Raw genomic sequence first — 14,800 nt, forward strand, 5'->3', positions numbered from 1 at the left:
CCACGTCCTCAGCCGGACCCCCGAGTGCTGAGCTGCCAGAGTGCTGCGGGACCCCAGCGGGAGGACTCCCGAGTAAGAAGGGCAGGACATGCCCTTAAGTCATTTTAGTTTTCTAACCAGTAAATGGATGTAACTCAGGCAGGTTGCTACAGCAATACCTCTTGCAACTTCCCTCTTTTTGCCTTTGTTTTTAACAAGCTAGACCTCAGTATGGATTTTTATCTGGGTCTTTTTTTTTTGATTAAAAATGTATCTTCTATCTACTTTTCCAAATACAAAAATAAGGCACAAACACTTGTGTATTCCCCAAGATTTAATCTGCTATCTCATATGCTTAGTTCTTTTACTGCTCTTTAAGGAAAAAAAGGGAGATGGACTTGTTTGTATTATTTATTTTTTTATTATAAGAAAATGAAATTAAAATATATCTGTATCGAATAATACAATGCTGTTGTGTATATATATCTGTTTGTGTGTATGCATATATATACACATAGACATATAAACACACACACATGTGATTTGAGTTTGCATGGCCAAGCATTAATTCGCAGGCTATCTCTCTTGAGATAAAGCTATTTTTTGACCTTTTTTAGCTCAGGATGATACAGCTTTCACACGGCTGTTGAACTAAAGGAATGTAGCAGCAGTGGCAAGTCCGTGTCATGCATACATCATGGGACTTAGAATGTCGTTCAGTCCACAAGAATAGCTCACTATATGCTGTACACTGGAAAAAAAAATAAATCTAAATGTGACTGTACTGAAGCAGTGATTTTAAAAATCTGTGTGTGCCCAAAAGTCACTTCTTTTGATGTCAGTCCAGCCAAGTATAGTTTCACGGTCATATGCTTCTCACAGTTAACTTCCTCTTTGATAGAGTCATGAAACTCAGCTGAAAATGAGATATTCTGTGGTTTAAGAACTCATTCAAAATTTAGGCTGTGCATTGTCAGAGCCATGTTTTACATAAAGAACTTTTGAATTCTGAGAAAGCGTCTGTTCCTGTGTGCCTCTGTTCATACTTTCTCTAGGGATAGCAAAGTCCTTTTCAGGAGCATCGCTGAAGCCCCGAGAGAGCTGGGCAGTGGCGTGGGGGCAGGACTCAGGCGCAGACGCCCCGAGCCAGACCAGCCGTGCCCTGTGCCGTGATCTTCTTTTCACTCTCCCTCTGTCCGCCAAGACTGCAAGTGAAACATATTTACAAATAACACAATTAGCTGTACCATGTGATTAGTTGAACGCTTTTTTAAAAACATGTGGGCTGGCCCCCTCTCCACCACAAGCGTTATAAATAACTTGTTTCCTGGCTGTTGTGTTGACAAATTGAACTCCTTCCACCACCTCCGCCACCCCCACCTTCTCCCTTCACAAACACGTGCTACTTCTCCCAGGACTTCAAGGTTTACTTCTCAAACACTTTGGGGGGGCAGAAGGGAGGAAAGAGGAATAAGTGTGTTCCCATAGGTCAAACCCATCGATTAAAACCAAATCCTTGCTTGTTGTATGCTGGGACACACAGGAATTAAGCCCCACCCTGTTTTGAAAGTAACACAAAATATCAGCACGGAGATGCTCTGCAAAGATTAGAAATGAACTTGAGAAATCCTACAGTACTTTTTAGGTGACACTGAAGTGGACTGAAACCCACCCAGGTGTTGCACAGAGGTAGACACTTCCAGCTTGCTTCTTACTTAGCTGTCTCAGTGATGCTCATTTAAACTCCTATTCCAAGGCTTTATGCTCTTAATTAAAGGCCAGCTAATGACTGACCTTGTGAAAATCCCTCTTCAGTGCCAGTGATTCGATCAGCAGCATATTGGAAAGTAAAATATTCCCCAATTTAAACGCAAAAGCCTTACTTTATACTGCATACACAACCATAAAATACCTTCTAGCAAGTGCTTCAGGTCCAGTGCTTTACACACAGGGTTGAAGGGTTCCCTTTCTGCGTCGGAGTCATTAAGATCCAGAAATAAGTAACGAGAAGTTTCAAGTGGCCCACCTTAAGCATGTAGCAAGTTTTCGTGGTTTAACCCCAGCCAGCAACTCAGCCCCACACAGCCGCTCGCTCGCTCCCCCCTGGTGGGATGGGGAAGAGAATCAGAAGAGTAAAAATGAGAACACTTGTGGGTTGAGATAACAACAAAAGCAAAAGCCACACACACAAGCAAAGCAAAACCAGGAATTCGTTCACCACTTCCCATGCAGGCAGGTGTTCAGCCATCTCCAGGAAAGCAGGGCTCCAGCACACCTAGCAGTTACTTGGGAAGACGAACACCATCACTCCAAATGTCCCCCCTCTTCCTTCTTCTTCCCCCAGCTTTATATGCTGAGCACGATGTCATATGGTCTGGAATCTCCCTTGGGTCAGTTGGGGTCAGCTGTGTCCCCTCCCAACTTTTTGGGCACCCCCAATCTGCTCACTGGTGGGGTGAGAAGCAGAAAAGGCCTTGGCTCTGTGTAAGCACTGCTCAGCAGTAACGAAAACTTCCCTGAACTATCGACACTGTTTCCAGCACAAATCCAAAACATAGCTCCAAGTTCAGTGAACAAACTTGGTGGTAAGGAGGTATCTCTGTCTCTTGTTCGGGAGTCTCCCAAATGCTGACTTGTTTTTTTACCTATACGAACCATCTGATGTCACTTTTCTGTGTGGGTGGAAAATGCTGTATAAAGGTTAAACAAGTCCTTTCATCCTTGCTTGTGAAAGTAAGCTCGTATTGCATTTCCAGTAACTAAGTGCATTACTATAACAGGTTGGGGATTTACTTTATGCATACGTGTGTACCTCTGGTGACTAACTGGCCATGTGTTCTCTCCCTTCCTCTTAATCTTGCTCAAATGATTGCTTAATCTGAATGCTCTTTTGGCCTGAGTTTATAAAGATAGTGCAGCCAACATTTCCAGCTACCAGTAAGTAGGCTTCGTAGCACAGGACTGTGGAACCTGCACCTGCTCTGCATGCTACAGAAAGGAGCTTTTTAGAAATGAAAATGTAAAGACTTACATCCTATAAAACAGCCTACTTCTTCAGCCAAGTTCTTAAACAGAGAGCCGTCACTGAGTACAGCATAGGAGCGTGCATTTGCATTTCAGCACAGGAAAAATCCTACTAGCAACAGCTTAATACTAAGCAACTGATTATAACTATTGTTAGATGGAGGCCTATAAAAAGCTGGAATCAGTGGAGTTACCTCAGTGGATATAACGCACTAGAACTATCCCAAAGCCTTTGATAAAGTGTTTTTTCCAGAAAGGCTGTTTAACACACTTGGCAGACCGGCATGCCAGAGAACACCTCCTCATGGCTGAGGTACGAAGGCCATGAACAAGTTGCACTAACAAGCGCAGCTGAAAGTCGAGGAGCTTTGCGCAAGTCATTTTTTGCTAGCCCAGCTCCCGTGCTGCAGGAGGGTAGGTGTATCAGCACGGAGATCATCACAGCTACCGGAGAGAGGCTGTGCAAACCAGGAGGGCTCGCAGCCTCCCACATACCTACTGCTGCCAGCTTCACCTGAGCTAACAAGTTCAAAGGCAGCTCAGATGTGCCTGCATGAGCTCCGGTAACAGCTCTGCGCTAACAACTGGAGCAAAGTATAGAGGCGTGAAATGAAGGGTAAGAGCAAACAACCGAGATGGCCGGGCAGAAATTGAGGCGGGGTGTCTCATGTCTTCTAGCAGGGCTGTTGCTGGGAATGAACCCAAGAAAGGGCTATGTGCTTTGTGTGGGAGCATCTGCAGAACACACACGCGCACACATACAGAGCATACACAGTATTGGCCAAAATTGAGGGAAAAAAATAGTGAGGACCCTACCAAGGCCAGCTGAATGGCAGCCTGGTACATACTGATGAATAAAAACCAGTGACCACTAGTAGAAGCGATCGGAAAGCCACAGACGCTCCATTGACTTATAAACTGTGACACTCCGGAAAAGGGCTGGATCACTCCTGATGACAGCTCTGCAGGAAAGCTTCCATAGAATATGTCATCTGTGCAAAAAAAACCCCAAAACAGCAAATGATATATTATGAGGCGTAAGAAACTGGGTGGAAAATATATTATAAACAGCATAATGTGATAGGTAAATGAATAATACCCTGCCAACTGGGATGCTGCATTCAGTTTTCATCAGTGCTTTTACAGAGGATAATACAGTAACAGGGGGGATTCAGAAAAAAAAATAATTAAAATAAGTAGAGGAATGAAGAATTTTCTATACAAAAAGATAAAAAGGATTAGGTCCATTTAATTTAAAGACAAAATAAGAAGGAATGTGTTAGAGGTTGCAATATGATGGCTCTAATACAGATGAAATACCCTGTGCTCCTATTCAACAATTCTCTCATTCAAAAAGTGGAAACATTACATGATAAAAATCCATAAGGTGTAATAAAAGAGTGCATTTTTTCACACAACACAAATACAAGATTATTCTCTGGAACTCTTTGTTCTAGCAGGATTAAAATGGACTGAACACTTATAAAGAAAATTAGAATATGCAAATTCATTAAGTTCAAGAAATATTTTTCAAGAAGTTATACACACCATCTTCAGATTAAACAGATCCTGGCCTGATATCACATGCAAATTCCAGCATACATCCAAGAGACGAAAAAGGAAGTATGGGAGGGAGAGTGCCGTGAAAATAGTTTTTCTGTAACTCACGGCATTACTTCTTCAGATGTGATAACTCATGCCCTGTTGATATTTGATGCAAGACTCACAAGTTGTTCGTGAAGATAAGATGCACCCTTTTCCAATGGCAAAGCTTCTGGCCCTATCCTTGCATTACTGTAAGCCAGTGAGCTTTAAACTCTGCATGTTTGCATGCAGAGAGCCCACCGCTGATGCAGACCCAGATCATGCCAGCTCTGTGCCTCAGGCCAGAATAATACCAAGGAGAAAATCCACTTCTGGTGTGGAGAGGAGAAAACATTTTCCCGACAAATGATTCAAAAGAAAATAATGATACTGAGAACTATTTGTAACTGTTTGGAAAAAAACGAACAAGTCCCAGTAGAGACAGACTGGCAGGCAGAGTGTGGAGGAAACACTGCAAAGCTAATTAATTTATTACATAAATCCATGGCTTATCAAGTGATTATCACTCCATACAAATACCGTGAGCAAAAAAGGAACATTAGAGCTTTCAGGAGCATCGACCAGCATCCTTTTGGGAGGGTAGGACCAGTATAGTATCAAACCTCCAGGAACAAGTGACTCATGACATGCTGCATGCATTGGCCAGATTTTTCCAAACCCAGAAGCTCTTCCTTCCCCCTACCTTAAAAAGACAACAAAACAAAACAAACCCCCCAAAATCCCCAAGCCCACAAACAGTACAATGAAAAAGAAAAAAAAAAAAATTAAACCCCCTGGTCTTCGTAACCCAGTTACTCCTACATGCATTTCCCACAAACTGTCAACATCCCACAGGAATCTACCCACGTTACACATCACAGCACAATGCTCCCAACAAAGGCATCTCAACCCATGATGTTTCAGGCAGCCTTTCAAACCGCCTTCAGTGTATTTAGGTTCACCAGCTCTGTAATTAGGTGTTAAGTTTAAGCAATCCAGGGATTTATGCAGGGACATACTTCTTTGGCTGTTCAGCATGATTTATGCCTGCATGGGCTGTCTGGAATGAACAAGGGTTCGTCCCATGAAGAAAATGAGACTTTCCGTATCTCTAGTAGGCTCCAGTTCACTGAAGCACTTAAACATATGTTCAGGATCATCCTTATTTAGAACAGCATTTAAACAAGCATGGGTAGCTCAGCAGTCCTTTCAGTTCCATGGGACTAAAGCATGCATGGAAGTGCTTTCCTAAACAGGCTTTCATTTATAAACAACATCAATAACAATGTTAATTATCATCATCATAACAAAATCTGCTCTGTTTGGTTTTGCATGACAACAGCAGACTTCAGAAGTGAACTATGATAAATTATAAGCATAGGTTCTTGCCATAAACAAAGCAGGAAAGATAACGTTGTGAAAAACATTGATCCTTGCCAATACAGTTTTCTTTGGCACATGCCAGAGTATTGCAGGGTTAAAATGACCATTCAAAATGCCTCTTGGATGTGTGATTAACTCTCAGCAAGTGAATATTCCTGCTGACCCAGAAGACCGAAGGGTCCGTCATATATTTCATTTTAGTCTCCAACATCAAGGGTTAGGACAAAAAAGATGGAAAAATATCATTCTAGGAGACCAGGAGGCAAAAGACAAGATATGACAAAATGTAAGACAAGATTATTGGTCCACATCAGCAGCCAGTTCTGCAGAGGGCTGCATAGCATGTTTTCAGATGTTTTGCTAATCATTACACTTGTACATGTTGAGAGAAGTGATGTTAATGACTCTTCTCATATTCCCAGACATTTTCCCAGAATGGGAATAACAACAAATTTGGCAACCCATTCTTGAATTTTCAGCACCTATCATACCTAGTGTAACTCACTAATCTAAACATGCATCTCCCTCTGTTTTCACCGCACATACCTTAATTGCCACAAAACCTGATTTACATTGTTATCTCTTAGGTGTATTAGATATCTTCCTGCGGCCCCTTCCAACTTTCAGATGAACTTCAGATACACTATAAGCCAGACAACACATCGTAGCTGTACGGCTTCCAATGCACTATTAGGACTGATACTCTGATATCCCCTTTATTTTATTTAATTTACCTTCTTCTGTATTGTGGTTAACAATTTTGAGAAAAGTATAGAGCCATTAACATGCAGACCTCAGTAGTGTTCAAGGACACCTGCCACTCTGTTGTAGCTGTAGGTGACTATCCAGCTGTGCTGCGAGGAAGAACAATAGTTAGTGCTTACTGTAGTGGCATGTTTTTCCAGCTGAATTTTGTTGTTGTTGTTTTTTTTTAAATCTAATCTTTATTCACACTTTCTTGTCTTTCCAAGAAAAAATGACAACATTTTATTACTGGTTAATTTTCTGAAGAAACTTCATTTTTGCAGTTGCATCTGAAACAACCAAAATCTTTGCACTTACTATATATATGGATATGTATATAAATATAGATGTATGCATAATAGAATATATAGACAAATCTTGATTATGTTCTTTTGCCAGGAAATATTCAAAATGACAAAAGAGCAAATTTAGTGGTCGAAAGACTCACGTATCTCAACTGGTACATGGTGCAATTTTTCCATTTGTTCTTTACTGTGACCTTATGCAAACCACAACATTTCAGGAAATGTTCTGATCTTTCTAGTCAGTGATTGTGAAGCAACATTTTAAAAGAGAGTTTTCAGGCATATTACCAGTTTCTTACTCCGTGGAAATGCAGGGGAGGAGAAAAAGCACTCTTATCTTACTTAGTCATTCAACACTGGTATTAATGATACGTTCATGTATCTAATAACTTTCGGGATTTATTTGTATGTTCGTATTGCTGTAAAACAAATTGAAAGACAATTCATAAAAGTGAGAATTTTTTAATGTCTGCCATCACTGAAAGGACAGAGTGACAACATGTGGATGGTCTGCCAGATGGTCCCAAGACTCTAAGCCTTAAGATGTGCCTGAGTGCAGCACCAGACCTCAAGGTTCATAAGTGATTGAAATGCGAAATATCTGATTTTTTTAATACAATTACTTCTCAAAAAGCAAGCTTGCAACCCGCTCAAATATAAACACTTATTTTGGAAAAAACTGTCATAATTTTTTAATTTCTTAAAGTACTTTAAGTACCTGGCAGGAGGCAGCAATAGGTAACACCACTTTTGCAGGACAGGAGAAGGCAGAAGGCAGGAGGAGAAAGTGGCCAGAGCTTGTTACCCTTTCTCTTCTGTGGAAGTCAGCCCAGCTCATTTGCACTTTTCAGCCTTGCTTTAAAACGGTTACTTTAAAAGCCGCGTTCGTTTGCTTTGCAGGTTTCTGTCCTTCTACGAGGCAAAGCGGAATAAAAGCAAACAGCTCAGGCTCACTTGAAGGAGAGGCACCACTTCATTTCTATCTACATGCAGTTTCCTTCTTGTGCCAGGGCACTGCTCGAGGATGTGGCACAGAGGGAGGAGGGGTAAGGTGGACGAGCTCCAGTGTAGTTCATGCCCAGATTATGCTCTGGAGAGATACAGAAACACCTGATAGACAGATAGGCTCAGCCCACAGCTTTCCCGTAGTGTGGTCACAGCTCACAGAAACCAGGAGGGGAGGGGACACGTTTGGCTAAAAGGAAGCATGGGGTTGACCTGTTTTGTTTGTTTGCTTTTTGTAAAGCTCATGTTGACATGAAAAGCCAACATAAATCGCAATTACTCATCATATCTGCAATTACTAGGAAGAGCTCTTCCTAGTTTCAGTCCTAATTACGGTGCTAATAATTTCAGGTTCTTTTTTAACATGGTATGAGGGACTGCACAAAACCTGCCCATGAAAACAAGTAATGACCATAAAGGTGTAAAATGAGATAATTACAGTCTGAAACAAAAGAAAAAATGTTAGTACTCAACTCCCTCGGTCATAATTAAAACTTACATCTCATGGCCATAACCTAAGCATCTACTTGGGAACAGAAGCCATTTTGTTCCTTCTTAGTCCTAATTTACGAACTTACATTCCTACAACAGCACTGGAATAAAAAGGCAGACCAGTGACCAAATAGAAAAGTCTGCATAGTCTTGAAGCAAAACATGCTTAGATTTAAATTCCCTTTCCTGCAATACCAGTTTTGTTAGGACCGATCAGCTCTTCGCTTTCATTCAAAACGGGCACAGAGGCAACCAAGTTCAGGTTCAAGAGTCTCTTGAAAGGCTCTTCAAGCCCACGTGCCTTTCTCTGTCCCTGTGGTGTGAGAGCAGCGGACTCTTCAAGCTCTCCCGTGCTGCTGTGGCACACCTGCTATTGAAAAACTCCAGTGGGAAAGACGAATAGCAAAGCTGCTTCCATTTTTCAGGTGGAGAAAAGTCTACTGTCAACAAAGTCCTCCAGAGAAAGCAAAGGAAGGAAGATCATCACCAGAGCAGGGCTGCAGGGTGACGAAGCCCTCGCCCGCAGCAGGTACGGCATCTCTGTTTGGTTAACACTGACAACAAAGCCCCAAGCCTTCATTTTATTGCTTTCTCCTGAGAAGGCATGTTTGGAGGGTTTTCCAGGAAGGCTGGAGCCCTTTGAGCACATCGGGGCGGGTGCTTACCCATCCTGACTGCGGGTTCCAGCCCGCCACGCTTCTGCGAAAGGAAGGCAGTGAGGGCTGAGCAATGGGGGAGAATAAGGCAAAAGGAGGGGAAAGAGCAGTTATGAGAAGCAACCTCCAAATGACCACATCTTGATGTATTTATTTACACTTCATAAATTCCACCAGCCACGTTCCTAATCCCAAAGATTCTGAAATATGCAACAGAAGAGTTACTTTCCCTGGACGGGGATATGTTCACCAGCCACAAGTCGTTACTTGGAAGCCCCCTCACAATTAAGACTTGATTAAAACTTTTCAGGGTAAATAGTAGATAAATTTAGACCGGGTTCCCTCCAGTTTTTGCCAGTAGAAACGAAAGTGCTGTGTGTCCCAAGGGACACGTGATTAGTTGCCAATAATTTAACAGAGTGCCCCTCACAAAAATATTCACCCTTAATCTGTAATAAGCTCCGTGTCCCAGGTGTCTGTGCACACCCTTGAAGTGGACAGGTGAGAGAATGGGCAATAGCTGTTTGTTTGGGTTTTTTCCCCCTTTTAAACAAAAACACTTTTAAAACTAATTCATCCTAAAAAGAAGGCAATACCTTCTCCTTTAACACCATTAACTCTGCAGGAAAACAAATGGCTGCACAGAACATTAGCAGCATTCAAAGGGCAAACAATCTATAGTCAATCAAAATAAATGTAACAGATGATACAAATCTGCTTTCACTTACAGTAAATGAGAGTATATAGATATCTACATGGGTAAATATGCTTCTCAGAAGTTTCTTCTGGAGAAAACTCATAAAACTTGGAAATGCCAAATAGATATCTTTATGTCCCACTGTGCAGTTGCTCATAAACTTCACAAACATTTACTGTAAAAGTAACGTTGCCACTGATTATTACTGACTGAATGCAAGCCAAATATTTCTTTGAAACAATCACATAAGGAATACATTTGCAATATTTTAAATAGCTAAAAGTAACCAATCATAGGTGTAATTAAACAAAGCCATTTGTTACTGCATTATTCAATTGTTCTGCTACCATGCAAGGTGTACTTTTCTCACAATATGCTAATCCCAGCCACGCTGGCTCCTTTTTTGCAAGTTCTTTTCCTGCATTGTTCTAGCCTAGCAATCACTCTGCATATTGATGTTTCCGTTCAAATAAACATGCTTAGAAATGAGGTTCCTTGGCATTTCCAGAACTTCAGAGTGTTTTCAAGTCCACTTCCTAATGCCTTTTGCACTCGAGAAAGCCTCATGTGTAATTTTAAAGAAGAAATATGAATTCTCACAACATGAAACATATGCCTTGTGAAGAATATAAATTTTGCAACATGTGGCATAATATCCACTCAGAATGTGCTGCTTTTATAGAGAGGATCACGTGCTTGTTTGTCTTGAATAGAATAGTATTCTGAGTAGTCACTGTGAATCAAAGGGTCTCCTAAACCAATAAAGTACTGTACAACAAGTTCAATAATAACAGAACAGGTTTCGAAGAGCTGTGAGCATTAAATAATGTGTTAAGTTGGAGATGGTCAAATATGTAAGGTGTATATTTAACTCTAGAGTATTTAAGAAACTTTCAGCCTGGTTTAACTACTTATCAAAGACATTTTAATGCCGCTTTACAAGAGGTCTTCATCTTACTGAAAATTAGCTTTTCAATAAATTTCTGTTGCTCCTCAGGCCAGATTATTGCAGTAAAACTGCACTGATCAAGGAGTATAATGATTGTCTTTCCCTGCACCTGACGTTTCTACCATTTAATTTTTAGTAGATTTTTCTTTGATTTGCTCAATTGTTAGCTGGTTTTATGTTTGTGAGAGTGTGTGACAGAACTGAAGGGATGCGTACCTAGTGATATTCAGCACAGCTCTATCATCCTGGTTTTATACCAGCATAAAATCGTTATAATACAGTGATAAATCAGGCCTGTAACAGCTAAACCTTCGTATCTCAAGAAGGCATAGTTACTCTCTATGTTTTTTAGGTACTTAATTACTGTCGTAGTTGCTCTCACTGTTGCTTTTTGGGTTTTAATTAAACTTACTGTTCTGTTTTGCCAGTCCCTTACATCTTGTGAAAGTCTGTGTGATATCCAGTGTACAGAAGCCTGAATTCGCTTAGGTTTGAGAATATTCATGAGACCAGGGGATTCAATTTTGCAGATTCCCTGTCAGAGGTATCTCACAACTGTGGCTTACTAAACCCAAATGCTCACGTTTGTTCATCATACAGAAGAAAACAAAACTGAATTGATATGTGTAGCATACGAAGTAAGTTTTTATAAGCCAGATGCAGAAAGGCAGTTCTGGCTCCTGGGGTGCCTGTGTGTACGTACAGAAAGGATACCTCCCATCATGGCAGGGTTTGACGACTGCTGCTGCAGTGCCTCTGACTTTTTCAGCGCTGTTTCGACATCTAGGCTGCCATCACTGTTAAAGCTGAAGTTTTGTGATAGCTGTCACACACATTTTGTTTTCAGCTGGCTTCCTGTGTTTTAAAATCAATCCACAGCTCTTGCCATAAGGAGACATTTGTTTCTTAAGAGGAGAATGATGTGGAGAATGATGTGGAAAGAGAGACACCGTGAACACTTCCAGGGGGGTTCTCAAGAATGCGATCTCACAGCTAGAGCTCATGATTTTCTCTGGATATCTCAGAGGCACTTGCAAAGTAGCTCAAGCCCATCTGCATCCTATCTATCTGCTGTGGTCCCATCCTCCTGCCCTGCCTGCTCCCTTTCACCAGGGTGGGTGGGCTCTTGCCTGCCTATGCAGCAAGTAGGGAAATGCATTTCTGCCAATGCAGCTGAAAACGAGGACTGCAAGGCAGCATTGAGCTTTCTGCAAAGTCAGCTCCTGCAGCTGCCAGAGCTGGTGCAAGGACAGGACAGGAGTGCATGACAGGAGCAGGCAGGACATCGAGCTGCCATTGAGCTTCATCTTCTGGTTATGGTTTCGCATCTCGCCGAGTCCTGCCAAGGAAGAGGGAGGAGATCCTGCTCCTCATCCTCATCCTCTCTCCTCCCCCAGCCACCTGCTCATTCCCCTTGGGATGGCTCTAGCAATCAGATAGCCCTGGGGCAAATCAATTCAGAGAATTGACCCAGTGGAAATCTAACACTGCATATAAATAAATATGCAAATAAAAGAACAGTTTGCTGCCAGATATGTCAACCTGTCAACTGAGCTGACTCGCCCTAAGGCCACACAATTGCCAAAGCCAATATGAGGAGGGAGGAGGGTACCTGCAGCTGGGGAAAGGGGGCAGGGGAGAGGGAGCAGGACCTTCCTTTTCAGTGGAAGGTAGCCGCTGGTTTGACAGAGCTGCTTTTCATGTGAAGGCACCCCCTCCCCTTCTGTGACACCTGTGGTTTGGATGGAGGGGGACTTCACAGCGGGCAAAATTCACAGAGGCAAATTTTAGCTTCTGGAGGTTCATCTGCCAGGGCTGATAATCTGATCAGTGGAGGGAAATGGACTTCTCTGGGCGAGTGACTGAGGACACCCTGATCTCAGCTGTGATCATGGAGGGAGCCCAGAGACATCACTGCCTCAAGGCAGCCTTTGTGAAAATCTGTAATAGCAATGATTTTCAGCTTGTCCCATCACAGATCCCTACATGAGCTTTACCCCACTGGCCAGGGGCTTGCCTGGCTGGCTTACCCCCGGGCAGCCCCCCCCAGAAGTCATCTGTGAGCCCAGGAGTCTGCGGACCACTGACAGAAACCCCCAGCCCCACAAAATTACACACTCAATTCCCACCACACAGGCAGGGCAGCAGAAACGAAAAGGAAGCAATAATGGTTCCGCGCTATTGCTGCCACTGAATTAAAGATAAATAGTTAACAAATTATTCCTTGTTTTCAATATGTGTATTAGAAATAAAGAATATCTGTATTTCAATAAAATCATCCATGTTTTTTACTGCACACTCATGATGCTTGCCTTGCACTTTTCCCATGACAACTTGTATGATTTATTACGACAAACAACTAGCCCTAGTAACAGCAGATGCAGATCTTTGGCAGGAAAATATGCTACGGATTTTAAAGCTGTTTTATACCAAACATGTATATTTTCAGTCCAATGCAAAGTAGAGAGAAACCCCCCAATGTTTTTCTAAATGGATAGGGTCTGGATAAGTTAAGAAAACCAAAAATCAAATTTCTGAGCCTCTCATACAAAAAAGAAAATTGAAATAAACTTTAAAAAAACCCCAACCTTCTCAAATATTCTCCAAAGAAATTGTTATATTTTGCTATTATGGAATTGCACCAGGACTCGCGGAGTTCTCTTCAATGCCAGTTTTTCACATAACTAGTCTTTTGTTCTCTAGTTTGCACTGGGCTGAATTTACAGGGTCAGGTACCACCTTCTTCTGTTACTGAATTCAGAAATATTCCTTTTTAAGCAATCTTGCCTGTTATAAACATATTCTGAAATCATTTAACTGCCTATTAATTAAACTTAAGATTTCAGGATTGCTTTGCATGTGCCTTATGTCAATAGGTTCAATTCTCTATACTTAATAAAATGCTGAAAATTTTGTGAGTATGTGTGCATAGGAGGAAACGAGCAGTAGCTCCTAAACTGGTAACATTTGGAGAGTAAAAAATGTGGTATGTTTGGTTTTGCTTTGTGAAATTCTTAGGTTTCAACAGTCCTATCTCAGATGCATACAGTCCGTCAGTAGTTTACCTCAGTTGACTCACCATTTTAATCAGTGAAAAGCTCATCACCTGCGCTACATGTTAAAATATTGATAAATAATATATGTGGAAATTAGTTACTATTAATGTATAAGATGTTGCTAGATTAATAAGTACCTATCATACAGAAGGAATCTGTATAGTTAAGATTTATCTGTAAAAAGAATGAGTGAGGTCACCCATGATATGTATCACACACCATAAGAAATGATGAACAAAACCTACACTGAAAAAACTCCCCCACACACACCCCCCAAAGAGGAAAGGATACATTTCCCTATACAGGCAAGATAATGGAAATTTTGGACCTTTTGAAAATTCTTAAATGCTAGACACGCAAACAAAATGTTTTCTTTATTCAAGATATATTATCCAGCATTAGTATGAAGACAGACCAGGAATGTTATGTGAGCAACTCAGTGAAACTTGCAGGACACAGCATCATCTTACTTACTTTGTTTTAAATGTTTGCTCAATGCCATGAACACACAAGACCTGTGCTTTATTTAAAGTTATGCTGGATAATTCAGGGCAAGTACTCTCCTCATGTCTTCATTTTCTCCTGGCAATAATACACTGATCTCTGTGTTAAAGGATACTGGGATGTAGTATTGAAACTATTAAGTGTTTCATTATCCCTTCCTGAGCATCACTACTCTTGCCTCAGGACAGCACAGAAGATAAATGACAAATACACACTGTCGTCCAGCTTTCTTTGACCCTGCCTAGGAAAAAAAGTTTTGTTAGTTAAAGGTGTTGCTCACTGACACACCAAATGTGAGGGGTGAAATTCTAGTTTCATTAAAAACAAAGTGGGTTTTGCCATCATCCTTGATGGAGTTGGGTTTCATTTGTCGTTGATAGGATTCTGCACGCTGCCTCATTTCAAACTACACTTATATATTT

At 41.4% G+C, this 14,800-nt stretch overlaps 1 long non-coding RNA gene across 1 annotated transcript in view; it reads right to left on the reverse strand.

Annotated features, from left to right (window-relative positions):
* Positions 1-312: 312 nt before the first annotated feature.
* Positions 313-14,800, reverse strand: part of LOC142033588 (uncharacterized) — a 156,365-nt gene continuing 141,877 nt past the window's right edge. The window contains exons 2-4 of the long non-coding RNA XR_012651256.1: positions 3,852-3,995; positions 1,892-2,082; positions 313-1,184 (exon numbers count right to left, since the gene is read on the reverse strand). This is a non-coding gene — a long non-coding RNA (uncharacterized LOC142033588). The remainder of the gene's footprint in view (positions 1,185-1,891; positions 2,083-3,851; positions 3,996-14,800) is intronic.

The sequence above is a fragment of the Buteo buteo genome, chromosome 8 (assembly GCF_964188355.1).
Source record: "Buteo buteo chromosome 8, bButBut1.hap1.1, whole genome shotgun sequence".
NCBI lineage: Eukaryota > Metazoa > Chordata > Aves > Accipitriformes > Accipitridae > Buteo > Buteo buteo.